The sequence below is a fragment of the Myxine glutinosa genome, chromosome 2 (assembly GCF_964187855.1).
Source record: "Myxine glutinosa chromosome 2, kmMyxGlut1.1, whole genome shotgun sequence".
NCBI classification, from domain to species: Eukaryota; Metazoa; Chordata; class Myxini; order Myxiniformes; family Myxinidae; genus Myxine; species Myxine glutinosa.
In genome coordinates this window covers 237,258,248-237,271,801 of record NC_136262.1, presented here as the reverse complement: position 1 = coordinate 237,271,801, position 13,554 = coordinate 237,258,248, and the positions used below count along the sequence as shown (strand labels likewise).

General features: G+C 43.1%; 1 long non-coding RNA gene across 1 annotated transcript in view; it reads right to left on the bottom strand.

The window, feature by feature from the left end:
- The window catches only part of LOC144890726 (uncharacterized), a 171,129-nt gene extending 167,026 nt beyond the window's left edge, over positions 1–4,103 (bottom strand). The window contains exon 1 of the long non-coding RNA XR_013622496.1: positions 3,930–4,103. This is a non-coding gene — a long non-coding RNA (uncharacterized LOC144890726). The remainder of the gene's footprint in view (positions 1–3,929) is intronic.
- Positions 4,104–13,554: the final 9,451 nt, after the last annotated feature.

Sequence of the window (13,554 nt, the reverse complement as noted above, 5' to 3'; positions counted from 1 at the left end):
ATTCTGCTCCAGCCACAGTACTGAAACTGCTCTCCTCAAAATCACCAGCGACCTTTTCTCTCCTCTGATGCCGGCAACCTCAACATTTTCATTCTCCTCACCTCAACGCCTCCTTTGACATCATCAATCACACCATCCTCCTCACCCTGTTTAGACCAGCTTGTGCCTATTAAACCCAAATCAGTTCACTCCCAAGCCCACAAGGACCACCTACTACTCTCAAATTATCCACTCTGGCTCCGGAATCCCAAAAGCACTCTTCTCTACAATAAACAAACTAAATAAACAAACTTTACAACGTGAACAAACTCCTCAGCGCCCTGGATACCGCCACCTGTCATTCAGAGTAGACAACAGCATCTCCTTTCTGGCTTTCAGCATCTCCTTTCTCCTTTCTGGCATCCAAATAAAATTCTGGCTTCAAATCAACTTCCTCGAACTTAACTATGATAAATCTAAATTAATCTTCGTTTGCCCCAAACCCACTCACCAAATTCACCCATAACTTTGCCCCCAACATCGATGGTCATTTGAACACAAATTGAACAAAATTAATCGAACAAAACACTTCCATTAACTCGACATTCTTTTCACAGCACCAAGTTCACTTGAACATCTTTTCCTGGATACTCCCTCTTATCCAACTTTCAATAAACTGGAAAATGCTTCGCCATGGAATAGTCCACCACTCATGTAAATAATCATAAGAGTTCTGCGAAACATCTCCATCTTTAAAACTTAGCCAACCAAATTTAAACCACATGTTTTCCCCCCAAAAAACAAGTCACATTCTTTGTATATTGCCAACATTGTTCATCGTTTAAGTATCATCCAGAACTAAATTTTTATAAACCATCAACTTGTAGATGCATTTATTTATATCCCATTAACCCAAGAACTCTCAATTGCTTGGTTATATTTTAGTAATGTCATATATCCATATTTCTTTTCCAAAATGTTCCTGATATACACATTAATCCCATCTGTCTTTGTTTCCAGATCAACTCAAATCAGGAAATCAACACAAATCCTTATTACCTCCAATCAATTCAAAATTAAATCAACAATTCAAAACCAGATCGGATCAGCGATCAGAAATCACTTTTCCAATCAACAATTCATTCAAAGACCAAGCTTAAAAACACAACTCTCATCTTACTGTGACAAGTAAGCAACCAACCTACTTCACACTAAAACAAATAACTTTTCATCACCCCTTCCTTGATGGAAAAACTTGATGATTACACAAAGTTCCCGTTTACATTTTGTGACTCACAGCTCCTGCCTCCATGGAACAATGACGCCTGAGCACTCAATTAGCCCTCCCAGTACCAAAGACTTACAATCAGACCGACAGACAAACAAATAACAGAGGCCTGTCGCCAGCCCCAGCACAGGACATCACCTTTCCGGGCAGGTACAATATAATCCACAGCATCGAAATGCCAATTTCTATCCGGAGCCTCGCAAAGCCAAAATCCATGCATGCGTGCTCCATCATGCAACCCGATCTGTACTCGGTGCGCCCGGCGCCCCCTATAATCAGTGAGTTATAATAACCACAATATCTCTGGCACCCAACTCGTGATACCACAATTTAATCCACGTTACTTGCATCTCTTCATCCTCACAAATGTCCTCCATTTAACGTGACTCAAATCCATCTTCTCCAGATTTAAGTCCTATATATCCTGTCGTTAAAGCAACACCCTGTAGACTCTCTTAAGAGGAAGGGCTGACTCCGCCTGTCGTTCTTCCAAGGTTAGTGAATTACCTCTGACCTTTCCCTTGCATATCTCGAACAAAGGTCAACTAAACTTTAAAAGGTCAAACTTCGAATTGGTCAACACAAATGCATCGATGCATCTTCCAGCCGCCACTCCGCACTGTACCTTACTGTATGAACAAGACTTCCTGTTGGAACTTGGCTCCGGAAATTAATTACTCTGTCTTGAAATCGTTTATTTTAGCCATCTTAAATAAATCCATCCATCTATCCATCTTATAAATCCATCTTAAATAAAAATCCATCTTATAAGTAACGTATTCGTCCTGTGACATTGCCTGGCATATATGTCGCAGCCGGCCACTATTCCGACATGGCTCGTCTGACATGAACGTCCGACATCCAGCAAAGTCGAAATGACCCACAATGCATTTGGGCACACATCCTCCTCTGAGAGTGGGCGAGTTATCGCCAGCACTCTGAGCAAATCTCATACAGCACACCCGTGACTCGCGGCTCGCTCGGCTCCTGTCTGAACACCCAATATCCCTCTACCCAAACTTCCACGGAGCCGCACGGCGGAAACACAGGTTTGTACCACACTTTAGTTAAACGACCATTGCCAGGATTCTCGGATAGACGTTTAATTTCACAACACACATGACAAAAATCCGATTTAAATTCAGAGATCGCCGGTCGACCTGGCACAACCATCTCAACGCGACGACGCCACGCCGCCCCCCCCCCCCCCGTCTTGGCGCGCACCCTCGTACCTCCACACGAATCCCAACACTCCCTGCACGCCGCTCTATTCGCGTTCGCGGCGGGGTTTACATCGCAAAAAAACAGGATCTCCGACGCTTGACCTCTCTGATCCAAAATGCACTATATGACACCAATTCCAAAGGTGAGCTGCCTCAGCGATACATCCCACACATACAATACACAATATCTGCCATTGAATGAACTCTTCAATTCAAGTAAAACACACATATTGATTCGAATTCTGCAACCATCTCCAAGAAACCGCTTCATATCAACAGTAGATCGACAAGGGCACTCCGGGTGCTTTCCTGACCCGATTTATATCAATTCGCTTCCCAAACAACTCCCAAACAGATGAAAATCCGGACTCAGTTCAGGACCTCGCCTGTTCTCTCGGATAGACGTTAAAATGGACATTCCCGGCCTGAATTTCCCCCAAGTCGAGCAGATCGCTTACAAAGTTTCACACCGAAACCCTCTGCTTTGCACATGACACACAGACAAACACATTGGCCAGACACACACGTCAATTAACATCCCAATATACATTCATTCCTCATTCATATACGAGTGAGTCTCCCATTCTTCGCGCGAAACTCAGATCGACTCAAATCATGCCTTTCTCCAGCCACTCCCAAACAATCTTTGCTCATTCATGTTACGTCTCTCATTCAAGGAAAAGGATTTTTGGGACGGGTTGGACGGGGGTTGGTTGAGGTGAAAGAAAAAAAAAAGGGAAGGCAGGGCGGGGTGTTGGGGTGTTGCCTAGAGCCCTGGGACTGAGCTCAGGTCTTGGGGGGGTGGGGGGTCTTGGTCTGGTATCTGGTCCAGCGGCATCACTCGCTGATTTACTTGTTTAACTACCTCCTTAATTGTTTTGTCCTGAACTTTGCTTCCTGAACTTGCTTCCTTTGGCTCTGAAGCTTCAAATTCCTACAATGCAGCTCCTGCTTCAATTTTCAATATTTCAAAACCTAACCTGTCCTTCTCACCCTGTGGCCACCTGGCCCATTTCCTGTGAGCTTATTTATTTTCTCTTGTCCACCAGATCCTGGCCTGCTTTATCTGGACCTCTTGTCTAGAACTTAGTCTAGAGCTTCCTGGCTTGACCTCGTAGTTGTCACTACCTTCTTGTCAAACCTACCTGGTACCTACGCATTTCACCCTTCCTGGCCATGTCCCTTTGGCCGTCTAAGTTAACCACAGCCCTCCTTCCCTGGCATGCAATGGCATACCCCATCTTGTCTCTGGGCTGTTCCTTCCTGGAAAAATCTTGGCCACCTGGTTTCAACCTATATGGCTGTCCGACCTCATTTTCCCCTCCTGGTGCTAACTGTAACTTTAAGCTTACTGTTAAGTCCTTACTTGTATCCTTACTTGTTTATCCTGGCTTTAACAAAGCTACGTCATTCTGAGGCCTAAATGAGCCTTTACTTACAATTTCTGTTCGGAGAGCAGGCAGAGCAGAAGGCAGAAAGGAACGGGCTGAACCCGCTCCAGGAAGGAAGGTACGACGTGCCGGCGTCCCGGCGTTCGGACAGCCTTCCTTCTGTCGCTCGGGGTCCGCTCTCTCTGTCCTCTGTCTGCTGCAATCCGAGTCACGGCACCAAATGTCAGAAACCACCTTTTCTGATCGAGGTAGAGTTCCACCAACAGGCTTGAGAATGACGAGACCTTTATTAAAATAACACTTTATACGGATCCGGAGGAGACCGACGTCTACAGCAAGCTACAGCAAGAACATGCCAAGTCAAGCCTTCCTGAAAACACATTGATTCTCATTCATTTATATATGAATACGATTATCAGAAAATCTCCGAGAGAACAAAGCGACTGGCGAGAGTCCCTCCCCGTCATTCCTAGCCCCCACCGTTATCCGCTCTGTCATTCGGGGGAGTGCAGCACGCACCTTATCATTCGGACCAGATGTGATTTCAAAACTCCGACGAGGCAGAAAATATAACTCATTAAAGGGAGGGTGCATTCTTGGCTTCGACAAACCCATAAAGTATATGGGTTTGTTCAAAATGAGTAATTCAGAGCATGTTTATACAGAGTCAAGCGTCGCTGTGATTAATACAAAATATATATGGTTCACGATAGGTTTTATGTCTGCAACCTAAACATTCTGCTAGTGTTACGCAAAATCACGCGCATGTGAGCGTTCTCCTGCCCGCGGCTCGAGGCGCCGTCTGAGAATCATGATAGGGATTTTACGACCGGCCTTATCTAGCCTCGAAAGTGCACACGTATACAATTTGTCCAACACGACTGAAGCGAGCCTTTCCTCATTTTAAATGAAAGCGAAGCAAAAACCTCATTGTAACTCAGGCGTCACTGTCATTAAACAAAACAGTTAATGTTTTTGGCAATTTATCAAAGGATTTATGTCTACGATTCAAGCAGCCTACCTAAGGTTCGAATACATTTTATTAACTCATGAAATAACATTATAGAACAGCATTTTATAACATAGCTTACGTGGTAATACGTCAGTCAACCGGCATTTATAATTGAGCATTAAGCAGTAACAAATCTGAGACCTGACATTTGTATATGTATATGTATATGTATATATATATATATATATATATATATATATATATATATATATATATATATATATATATATATATATATATATATATATATATATATATATATATATATATATATATATGTGTGTGTGTATATAAATTTTTTTTTTTTTTTTTTTTTTACCTGCATCTCCCCCACTTCAATATTCCCTATATGTCATCCTTGTATTTCCTGCCCTTACTCATATCTCTTCCCAACATAATTTCTCCACTCATCCCACATTCAACTACCCTTCTTTCTCTCTCCCATCCTTCCCGGTTCTCTTCTGCTTCTCGATTTACTCCCTCCCCATCTCCGATGGAGATGTTCTTGAATGCAATTTGCATTCATAGTGAATCGCTCAACTTAAGCAGCACAATACACGCATCATTGAATTCGATGAGAAAGACATCAGATTATTTCCCTGAAAGGTCACCTGTGGGGGCACCTGCATTACAAGCTTGTGTTATGTATTACCTCCCCAAACCCTGGTTACGGTGCACCTCAGAGTCTGGAGCGGGAACACGGCAGAATGATTTGTTATTTTGCGTGTTATAATATACCATGGTAAAACCACACCAATGCAATTGTAGAACAAAACCAATAATAGTATTAAGAACTCTCACATGCACAATAATAACATTATTACAGAAAATACAATGAAAACGTCACTTGCATCAAATGAACAATACATATGATGGTACCATCATTCCCCAATGAAGCAATAAACTCATAACACGCCAACGTGAGTGGAATGTAACATTCCCCAAAGTCCGTGCATGGATCCCCACGCTGTTTGGAGATCGAGGTCATGCAGAACAGCAAAACAACAGGCAGGTACTGGCGCAGCTGTGGATGAGGAGTTATGAGGTGAGAGGTTGGGCAGCTGGTGGCTCACGGGATAACGATCCCACAAAACGTGAGTGTAATCCATGCCTCACGTCCAACCAACGATTAAGCCGATATGGAACACCAACAGCAATCAACACAATGATGTCGATATGGGAATCGCAATGACAAAACACAAAGCACCAAGCAGACAGCTTCTTCGAGGACAAAATGGCGTATCAGCCTGTAATGGAGGCGCTTGCTCTCTCCAACAATGACTCGCACTTGGTGATAAAACCTGAGATGCAGGTTTAATTGCACTCGCAATATGGACAGTCGCGGGCAATACCCTTTTCAATGCGATACGGGATGAGCTTCTGCCGCCTGATCAAGATTGGGATAAGGTTTATAAAAATTCACAGCGAAAGGATGAAAGGGCGTGTTTTTTTTTTTGTTTTTTTTTGACTGACTGACGTGGGCTCTAGTCACTCATGTGGGATTCGCCGATGTAGCGACTATTCCGCAAATTCTGTTCACAAGTTTATTCATGGAAGGACTTTTACCCCCGGTCTGAAAACATTTGAAGTATGTGATGCTTGATTGGCGGGCACGGAGAGCGAATGAATTGTGCTCGGCCGCTGACCAATGTCAAGCTAGGGCAAAACGCAAGGTCGAGGTAAAGGTCGAGGTAAAGCCTCAACTCATTCGCTACCAATATCAAAAAAGTCCGCTCGCAGCCTCTACGCGATTCACAGCTGTATCTCTATCATGGCCGTCTGTCTCCTCATCTCTCTGCCCATCTCGATCCTCCTCCCTCCTCTTCCGGTTTGTTTGCCGCGTCTTCCTTTTTCCTTCACACACTTATTTTCACCTTTTACTAAAGTCATCTCCATTTCAAACAAAAATCTTAACAACAATATTACCTGAAACTAAAAATCCTACAAGTTTCTAATATATAATAACAACAAAGGCGGAAGTGACGGATCCATAACACTTGATAATTTGTAGAGCTGGAGGTTGTGATGATGTGATATTGCCTGTTGGGCTGCACTTTCCAATAACTATGTGTAGCATGTTCAGCTGAGATGTATTAAAGGCATACAATAGTAAAGTCGAAAAACAGAAACACACACTTCACTGCAATGTCAGCCATTCACGTTGAGTGCAGCAAAAGTGGTGAAAAAAAAATAAACATTAAAAAATAAACAGAGAGAATTGTCAGTGAAATGTACAGATATGCTAAATAATGAGAGAGATATTTTGTCTTTTTTTCAGACATTTGTTGTGAATTCGAATGCATTACTAACGAGAAAGTATCTCCAAATGAAAAGCTAGTCTGTGGCCGCTTTGCACTCAAACTGAGCTTGAGAAAAACGACAGTTTAAAAAAATTGCACATTTAATCATTTGTGTTCTCCATATTCTCATAATTAAAGGCTTGTTGAAGATTTGATGACCAAAACTGAATGGTAAAATGTTATATCCTGGACAGACACACTGAAGCTCAACGGTAAATAAAGAAAGAAATGTAAGCGATTATATATAAAAAACAAAACAAAAAAAACGTGCCGTCTTGTGCTTGACGTGCTGTGGATGAGCTAAGGGTTATTTATAGTCACTATGACTTTTCCCTTTCACATTTTCACCGAATTTTGTTCATTATTTTCTCTACATTCTCATGATAAAGGTTTTTTGAAAATTTGATGACAAAAGCTCAAATGGTTGAAAAAGAAAGGTACGCGCTGGGCGCACGCACACACACACACACACACACACACACACACACACACACACACACACACACACACACACACACACACACACACACCACACACACACACACACTACTGCAAAACTCCGGCTCCATTGTGGAGGGGGTGGGGGAGCGGAGGCTAATAAATGTTTTATTGCCCTCGTGATGTGATTCCAAATTCTATATGCTCCTCCAAATTGGAGCTGGCTTAATATTGGTTTCTATTCCCGTTTTGAATTTCCCTGCTATTGACTCATCCTACATTGAGCATTCCTTTTTTGTGAAGACGTATGGGGCATTGTGAAATTTGTTGATTGCTCACTCATCTCCTGTGCCAGAGAGACTGAGAGTACTTTCCCACAGTTAGGTCTATCTAAGATGGATGGTGATCTTCTATCCATCTCTTTCTCTGTCTTGATCTCTATCTTTCGGACTCTGGCATTTGTGATGGAAGTCACACTGACCAGCTTCTTCAATAAACAAGCTTCGCTTTAGACATTGACAAAGAGCGACATTAAAATCACTGCCTTTTGTTAATTACTTGCAAAAAAATTGATACAGTACCAGTAAGATCAAGGTGAATGACAAAACATAAAATGTAAGGGAGAGTGGAGAATCCACACAGAGAATTTGGAAGACAAATACCGCTCCTGAATCCCTACATTGGTGTGAATTTGGTTTGTGTAGGAGTTTTAGTATTATCTATGTGGGTTAGGCCCTCCCCACACCAAATATTTTATCCTCCCATCTCTTATTTACTCAGCTGCCGAAGAACTATGGCCAAGACTGTTGTCAGTTTGGAAGACTTGCAACTCCTGAATATTTTATAATGCATCACATTTGTGCAGCATATCTTGTCAAAGCACGATAATGCAACATAATTTGATGAGACTACATTATCTCCCTTATAGGCTTTCAGGATATCTCCCTTATATTGATGAGCTACCTAATCTGGGTTCTATTCTTGACCCAAACGTAAACTTAGATTTGTGGTTTTGCATCAATGACAGCACTATCCCTCAGGTAGATGTTAAACCTGGTGTCCCTTCTGCTGGCATTATCTGGTGGATGTTAAAGATCCCACGGTGTCTTTCACCGAAGAGTAGGTGGGTTATGGCTGGCATCTTCATCAAACAGAAATTTCTCCCCTAATGTACAGAGGAAACTGCACCAGCAGCACCGCTGTACCCCCCAAAGATGATGCAACCAACACCCATGTGCTGCAGATGCTTAATGGATCCTTCTGATGAGGAAATTGGAACTTCGAGTATTTAAATTTTATCTATTATGTAAACATTAACATGAAAAAGGCTTTGAATTAGATATCATGATTCAAGGATGCCTTGTCAATCCATCTTCATCTATCCAGCATATTGTCACGTCTGAAGCTCCCGTTAAAACAAGAACCTCATTCCCGAGTTAGACTCGAAAGATGGGCCGAACGTTATTTTATTTGTTTTTTTGCACCGCATTTATTTAATAATTGTAACTTTACTGGTCTCCAAGGAGCTTCAATTGGGCCAAAATAATGGCGGCTCACATACACGGAAACAGATGGCAGAAACAGGTTTTCTTACCTTTTAACGGATTTATTTGTCAAATAAACGGAAAAGGATAACAAGAAGCTATATATAAAAATGGAACGAACGAAGCAAGTCAAATGGACACAAAGAGGAAAATGGAAAATAAAACAATTCCTAACCCACGAGGCACCACAGATCACACTTGTACAACAAAACAATTGTAGGCGAGACTTCCCTTATCTGATGCGCAGGGTCGACGCTAGACTCAAAATTGGTGCGAAATTGGTGCTTTGGGATCCAGGTGCGAAAAGCATAGCGACCAAGAGCTAAAATGAGCACAAAGAAGATTGTTTGGTATGAAATTCCAGTGATGATCCACCTCCTCCACCAGGCCTCATGATCTCTTTGTGGGCCCACTACTTGTCTTTAAAGCAAGGCCCCCTGGGGATGCCCTTGGTCTTCCTCCACGCCCCACCAACGCAGTCAACCCAGCTTGGGTCAATACAAGACAAAGCCACACTTGGTCCACTCCAAACAGTTTTGCCTGTCCTTCCACACGAGGCTTTTTGCGAACTCCCTCAACAACGAGGCCTCTTCTTCTTTTTATACTGTTGTCTCTTGACCCCCCTTCCTCACTCAAGTGAGGTCTCTCTCGTTCTATCCCTCATGGGCGAAGTCCTCCGCTCTGCTTGTCTCACCCATGGGGCAGCACCCATATATAATTAATTCCAGGATGCCACTTCCATCTCCACGGCACATTATGCCGGCATGGCTGATGCATACGGGCCAAACAGATCGTGAATACCAGACAGATCGTGATGGCCAGACAGATTTTTTTTTTGTTTTTTTGTTTTTTTGTATACAAGATCGAGGCTCGTGTAAGAGCTAACATTAATGACAAAAAACAAACAGACACCTAAGGCATAATAAAGGGAGCTGGAGACAAGATGGGGAGAGAGGGGGAAGCACACAAGAACAACATTTGAGAGCAGGGACATCGGGAGATCTGTGTGAGGGAGAGGGCTTGGGGGGGGGGGGAGGATGCGTGGGAAGGGGGGGGGGGGTGCAGGAGAGGTTAAAAAAAAAACATGGACATTGCTAGACTTTCCAGGAGAGAAGTTGGAATTTCAAAAAAAGTGGATCGAGGGGTGAATTTACTGGGGTAGAAGAGATCAAGGTTTTGGATGGGGGAAGATAAGGGATGGTGGTGAACAGCTGTTTTAAAGACCTGGAGGGAGGAGTGGGATTGAAGAGAGTGAGGGAGTTTGTTCCAGAGGTGGGAGTAAAGAGGAATGAAGGAGTGAAGGTGAGCAGAGAGTCTTGATTTTGGCAATTTCACGAGAAGAGGGTTACTGGCAGATCTTGTGCGACCTGTAAAAATATTTGGGGGACAGAGCACATATAGAGCTGGGGGAGCTAGGCCGGATAGGAGTCGGTAGAAGACAGAAAGACCACCTACCTGCCTGTGGTGAGTGAGTGAAATGCCCTCGGAGTTAGCTTCATCGTGGGAGATTCCAAATGGTTGATGCTGAAAATGGCGATGAAAGGTTCTCAAAGTCTCTCATGAGAAGTTCTCACCCACATATGAGGTGTTTACGCCCACATATTAAGATCTTACCTGTCTATAAATTACATATGTTGCCTCCTCAGCATTACTGTATCAAACAACTTAACCTGACAGGTCCCTGTTACATGGCAATCTAGCAGTTACTCAAAACACATGGACCATACTGCACTTATCCATGGTCAAGCTATGGATCTCCCTTCCCCTTTCGAAGTAACAATATGTATTACTTTTTAAATTAATATATGCGGGAAAATTACATGCCCAGACCAGGAATCGAACCCAGGTCCTCTGGAAAACCGTACCAGTGCTCTGCCATCTGAGCTATCTGAGCAACCCTTACTGAGCATGCAATTTTCCCACACATATGATTGCCACTCTCTTTCCGTCAATGCTTTCGGGGCACTCGCTGCCAACCAAATGAGCACCAGCGGCCTGAACACTGACAAAATTTACACATACTTGTATATCAATTTAATTATTTAATCCTGTTCATTAATCTAATTGCTTCAATATGCCCCCAGTAGTGTTTGTAATAGATGTTACGGATTCGGCACTTATTCTTATTATTGCTGTTATTATTATTATTGTGGGTTCTAAGTATTATGGGTATTGTTGTTTAAGGGAAATGGTTATTGTGGTTAAAAGGTTAAAAGCGCGCAGGGTAAAAATGAGACAGGAAATCGGATCGTGACCCAGAAGAAAAAAGAGCGAGGAGGAAGAAGACGTCAGGACAGTAAAAGACGTGCCTTGAAGCTCTGTACGGAGCGTGGTTGAGCGAACGTCGTGAGTGGACTTTGAGTCCTTGAAAGGAAGTTCGAGCGAAAGGCGATATCACCGGAGTATTGTTGTGGAGCCTGCATAGACAGGTATCAGCATTGAGATTCCGTAGAATCCTTGCCTAGAAGCTCTGGCTCGAGTGAGGGCCGTCCACCATTTCGCCCCGCGCGCTACCTCCCTCGGAAAAGGTTTTTGTCGTGTCAGTTGGGCTTATCCTCCGGTGGTTTGCCGGGGACAGTTGTGCAATAAAGCAGTGTCTGAGATTGCCCTGCGGTTCGCTGAGTGAACGGCAAATGTGTACGCGCGCATCTTTGGAGATTTCCCTTTATACCGCGAGTGCTGGGTGTTGGACCACGTGACTTCTGTGTCGCTTCGACCGTCTACGCCTCAGTTGCTCTTGATCGGACATTGTTCCAAAGATCCCGGGGCGCATCAACTTCGCCTTGGAGGGTTATAGAGACATTGAGGAGGGCTCGGTTCCATTTCCTGGGAGTGCCGTGAGTTTGGGGTTACGTGACTAGATAAGGTGGTACCATCTTAAGATTTGATTGTAGGGTTGATTGCCCCCATTGTTGTATGGTTCTTTTTGTGTGCTTTTAATATAATATTTGTTCATTGACAACCAAGGGTGTGGTTTCCTTATTGATTTGGATTGTTTCCTTTGATGGATTCATGAATGGTTTCATTAGTGATTGATTGCGACACGGAATAACATATATATCTTTCTGCCGGGGTTCCTCTAGGGGTTCGGAGGTTACCGAGACCAGGAGATTGCAGAGGACCCCGTAACATAAAGGACATGGATTTGTCCCCTCCCCCCCCCCCCATTGGGGGAAGAGCCTCTCGTGCTCATATATTCCACATATATTTAATTATTTAATCATGTTCATTAATGTCATATTAGTTTTTGGTTGACTTTAGTGGTAGAGCCATGACATTGTGTCGACATTAGTATGACTTCCATAGACTGCTATCAGCAATGTCTTTCCAGTGTCTTTGTTTGCCTTTTTAATTTATTTATTTTTGAGCACACCATGGTTTCGCCCTTTTTATGGTCTTGTCGGGACATTATTTCAGAATTATTAACCGTAACACTATGTAACCATTATTACAGGACGTGCTTTAACCATAATTAACACTTTTCTTAACCGTTTAGGCTTGCCTGGCCACAAATAAACAATTGTGTGGTATGTCATCCTGATAAGCCCATAAAAAGAACGAAATCATCGTCTGCGGCTCCAATGTACTTTACTTGAGACCTATAAAATCCTCAGTCTTCCTCAATATTCGATAGCGGTGTATTGTCACAACCATCAGAACAACTTCGCATGGGAAAAACGGTCGTCAAAGCCTCAGCACCCCTGACCTGGCAAGCCGGGAAATCCTCGAAGCATGGCTTTCAGACTTCCAGTTGATTAACCATCATGTTGAGCTTCACTCTTATTATCGAGGATTACATAATCACCCACACCCCCACCTGTGGGTGCGAAGGTTAGACCCGATACCCAAGGTCCGGGCAGAAATGAAATACATCACATGGCACCGAATCGATGACCCAGCCACCTGGACCGGAAGCAGATCCATCCTCCAATCCCACTCTCTTTATTAAATCTATCCCAAACCTCATACCAATTGGTCCCTCTCACAGCCCAATCATAACGCTCAGCCGTTCCTGTCAGACGTAATAAGTACAGCTGATTTAATCGCAGCTGCACATTATATGTTGTTGTCACCTCTGCAGGGGATGGAAGATAGTATTCTGAAATATAAGGATTTGTTAACAGTTAATTTGATTCTTTATGTCTCAGTGTGCTTACTTTCTGTCAAAAAAACAAAAGATGTAATAATAACAATTAAAAACTAGATGGTATTCATGGAATACTTACCCTGCGCAGTCAACTTGGTGTGAGCCAACTCTTCTGTTTTTGAACGGTTCTTTTTTTTTTTGATCCAATATGGTTGCCAAATCACATGAGCGATGACATCATACATTTATATTCTCTAATATAATTGTTGCAGAGATCATGCTCAACAAATTT